The sequence below is a fragment of the Callospermophilus lateralis genome, chromosome X (assembly GCF_048772815.1).
Source record: "Callospermophilus lateralis isolate mCalLat2 chromosome X, mCalLat2.hap1, whole genome shotgun sequence".
Taxonomy (NCBI): domain Eukaryota; kingdom Metazoa; phylum Chordata; class Mammalia; order Rodentia; family Sciuridae; genus Callospermophilus; species Callospermophilus lateralis.
In genome coordinates, this window is record NC_135325.1 from 13,779,929 (window position 1) to 13,784,488 (window position 4,560).

The following is a 4,560-nucleotide window of genomic DNA, read 5'->3' on the forward strand; positions in this document are numbered from 1 at the left end:
ATGGACCCCCACATTTGGGGAGAAATTAAAATCAAATATGAAACATTTATATTATCATTTATAAATGTGTGCAGCACAGTCCCTGTCCTCATGGAAATTAGTGTTAACAGGACGAAAGATATTAAACAATACTTTCACTCATGACAGGTGTTACAAAGGAGATCTGCAAAGAGCAGGGATAATATAGTAGAAATAAATCTTCTCTGGGAATCAAAGGATGTTTTTCCAAGGAAGCAAATTTATCCTGTAAGATCAAGGAGGAATATTTGTTTCTTGAAAGTGAGAAAAGGAAATGGGGATAAAGGTAAACTAGAATGTTCCTAATGGGGAGCATATGCAAAAGCCTGAGGTAGAAGGCATTTTGGAACTTAGGAAAAAAAAATCAAAGACCATTGAGTATGACTGGCATAGAGCAAATGAGAGGCAAATTAGAATATCCATAAGTTAGGGAAGAGAGCAGTGAATTGCTTGACCATTTTAAGTTCTTATTTTGGGAATTTTCTAAAAAAATGACATTTTTATTGCATTATTTGCCTTTTTGGTATTGAGGCTTTTTATTACGAGTGTATTTTAATTAAACAGAAGAATGTTTTTAGATTTTTTAGTCATAGATGGACACAATGCCTTTACTTTATTTATTTTTATGTAGTGCCGAGCATGGAATCCAGTGCTTCTCACGTGCCAGGCTAGTGCTTTACCACTGAGCCACAATCCCAGCCCAGAAGAATGATTTTATTGTGGCATACTCGCACTTATTATTGAGTCTTTTAAGTTCCTTATATTTTTCATATTTATCCTTAGACAAATGAATAGCACAATTTTTCCCCATAATGTAATTCATCTCCTGAGTCTGATTGGTTCACTTACTATGCAGAAGCTTCTGAATTTGATACAATTCTATTTGTCTATTTTTGCTTCCTGTGCTTTTGGGGCTTTATCCAAAAAAACATGTTGCCTATACATATGTCTTCAAGTATTTTCACTGTACAAAACTTTAAATTTGTTTTGGAAGTTTCATAGTTTTACATCTTACTGTTTATGTCTTTGGTCTACTTTGAGCTTATTTTCATATCAGGTGAGAGACAGGGGTCTAGTTTTAATCTTTTGCATATTAATATCCAGTTTTCCCAGAACCAGACCATTTATTTTGAAAAAAAAATGCTGCCTTTGCTTCATTTTTTTGGCACTTTTGTCAATAATTAGTTGACTGTGAATGCATGATATTGTTTCTGGGCAGGCTAATGTTACATTTGTTGGTATGTCTGTTTTTATGCCAATACCATAATATTTTCATTAGCATAACTTTTAGTATGTTTTGAAATCAGGAAGGGTGATGTCTTCATCTTTGTTCTTTGTGCTTAAGATTTCTTTGGTTATCTAGGGTCTTTTGTGCTTCCATATGAAATTTCAGATTGCCTTTTCTAGTTATGTCAGCATTGTCATTAATATTTTGATGGGAATCACATTGTATCTGTAAATTGCTTTGGGTAGTATGGATATTTTAGCAATATTAATTCCTCTAATTCATGGCCATAGGAGGTCTTTTCATTTTTTGTGTGTACCTGCTTCAGTTTCTTTTGTCAGAGTTTTGTAATTATAGAGGTCTTTCACTTTCTTAGTTTTTTCTTAGGTTTTTTAAAATTTTTGTGAAGCTATCGTGAATGGGATTCCTTTCATGAGTTCTTTCTCAACAATCTGTTATTGGTATGCAAAAATGCTACTCATGTTTGTATTTTGATTTTTGCATCCCACAGCTTAACAATTTATCTATCAATTCTGATAGCATATTTGTAGAGTCCATAGTTTTTTTCTATATAGGGAATTCTACCATCTGCAAACAGGAATGATTTTATTTTCTCCCTATTTTATGCTCTTTATTTCTTTTTCTTGCCTGATTGGTCTGGAAAAGATTTCCAATACTATGTTGAATAAGAGTAGTGACAATGGACATTCTTGTCTTGTTCCAGATCTTAGAGGAAAAGTTTTAAGTTTTTTTTTTTCCATTCAGTATGATATTGTGCTTCCATAGGTTTTCCAATTCGTTGGCACATTTTGTCCATAATACTAATTATCCTTTGAATTTCCCTGCTATCAGTTGTAATGTTTCCTTTTTTATCTCTAATATTATTTGGATCTTCTTTTTCCTTTGTTTGTCTAGCTAAGTATAGGTTAGTTTTTCTTATCTTACCCCAAAACAAAAACAAACTCTTTGCTTTATAGAGCTTCTGAAATTTTTGTTCATATTTTGCTTATTTATAATCTCAACCTTATTATTTCTACTAATTTTGGTTTTGTTTGCTATTGCTTTTTTAGTTCTCTATATTTTAGGCTATTTGAAATCTATTTTTCATATAGATTATTGGGATATCAACTTTCTTCTTTGAATTGATTTTGCTCTACCCCATAAGTCGTAGTATGTTGTGCTTCCATTTCCATTTGTTCCAAGAAATTTTTGAATTTGCCTTCAGATTTATTCAAGTGTTGATTGTTTAATAGCATGTTTTTAAGTCTTCATTAATTTGTATAATTTCTGAGTTTATTTGTTTATTTCTAGTTTTCCATTTTCAATTTGTTTAACATTTGTTTCATGTGCTAATATATGGTATTTTATAGCAAATCTTCCATGGCTTAATATATGGTCTATTCTAAAGAATGTTCCATGTCTTTATTTTTATTTTTATCATTTTTATCATTTTATCATTTTATTTTTAGTCTGTGTCTTTACTGGTAAAACCCATTGTCTTGTAGGTACCGTATCCTTGGGTCTTGTTTTTGTATCCATTCATCCAATCTGTTTCTTGTAGTTGGGAACTTTAGTCCATTTATATTCAAGGTTATTATTGATAAGAATTTCCTATGGTAATTTTGTTAAATTTCTTCTGTTTTGCATGTAATTTGTTCATCTTGTGTGGTTTGGTTATAAGGTTTGATTATTTTCTATTTTTCCTTTGTGCATCTACTTTTCCAGGAGGTTTATAATTATACTTTCACATGTTCTCATGATGGCAGTTATCTTCCTTTTGCTTCTGGATGTAGAACTCTTAAGTTCCTTTGGGAAAGCTAATTTAGTGATAATGAATTTCCTCAGTTTTTTGCTTGCCTTAATATTCTTTTTTCCTTATTTATTCTAAAGGGTAGCTTTGTTTTACATAGTATTCTTGAATGATAATTATTTTCTTTAAAATTTGGAATATATCACTCCATTCCCTACTGGCCTATAAAGTTTCTTCTGAGACATTTGTTATTAATCTAGTGGGATTCTTGTGATCCTATAATGAGATATGTGGATCTGGTGGATTACTTATAGCTACCACTTTTGTAAGAGGTCTTTCATAGTAAACAGCTTTCTCCTGAAGAAGAGTGTTGGGTTGTCAGTTTGATATGTTATTATGGCTTCAGTTGGGACCCATATTGTAATATTTAAATAGTTTCTTTGGGTATACTTAATGGCTTTGAGCACAGTGCTTTCTTAGTAGGGTCAAAGAGACCTACACTTTCGAGGAGTCACATGAAGGTGGCAATATTCTAACGGCCCAGGAAGGTGAGGTGCACAGAACAGTTATGTGGGCTGCCCACTTCAACAGTGGGAATAGTGATATCAGGAGGGTGATGGACATTTCTCCAGGTACTGTTTGGCTGAGCACTACTGTTGGCAAGGATCTCTAGCACCATAAGCCCTCAAATCAGTTAGCATGATTGGGGGGATGAGTGACCTGTTCTTAGTCTGGGTGGGGTGCAGGCTCATATGCAGTCTGGGGGTTGATATCAATGAACTGGGGTATCTACTCCTAGCTCTGCTGGTAGAGCAAGCCCACATTTGGCTGCTCTTGAGGGTGGTGTTCTTGGAGGTAGCAGCAGACTCTCAGTGTCTTTTCATGTCATCTTCTCTCAATCTTGGCAGTGACATGGGCTACCATACTCTATGGGAAAAGGCTGGGGCACAGAACTGCAGTGCCCCCTCAGCAGGATCCATTCTTACTCTGAGCAGTGGACTCCAGTGTGGCCAGAGCCTGTTCTATGGTACCCTCCCTATAGAAGCTCTTATATTCTTTGGTATGGCTTGGGCTCAAATAAAGCTGCCCTCCAAAAATCTTTTTTTCTGTTCTAAAATCCTTATTATTAGACTTTGAATGAGTACATGGTCAAGACATATATGTTCATTTCTTTTAAAATGTAATCAGGAGACTGCAATAAAGGCTTTCAGCAAGCAAAAATAGCTCCTAGTAATATGACCAAAGAGTCTTTCATCACTTTTACTATGACATGGCATCTATACCTGCCCAAATTATTTTATTTTGACCTCAAAATGGATAACTTGACTGTCTCTTATTGCTTACTTGTCACATATATCTTTATAAGTGATTTGCCTGGCAGCCCTGAATATAGCCAGATATCTGTTTGGGTATTTCTTCTGAACAGATCCATGGCTCTACCTTTTCATTCTGACTCACAGAATCTCACTGAATCATGTGAGTTATTTATACCCGAATCTACCAGGATCTTGGCACCAGAGTTAGCAGAGGTCCATTTTGAACCTTGTCCTTCATCACCTATGAGTTG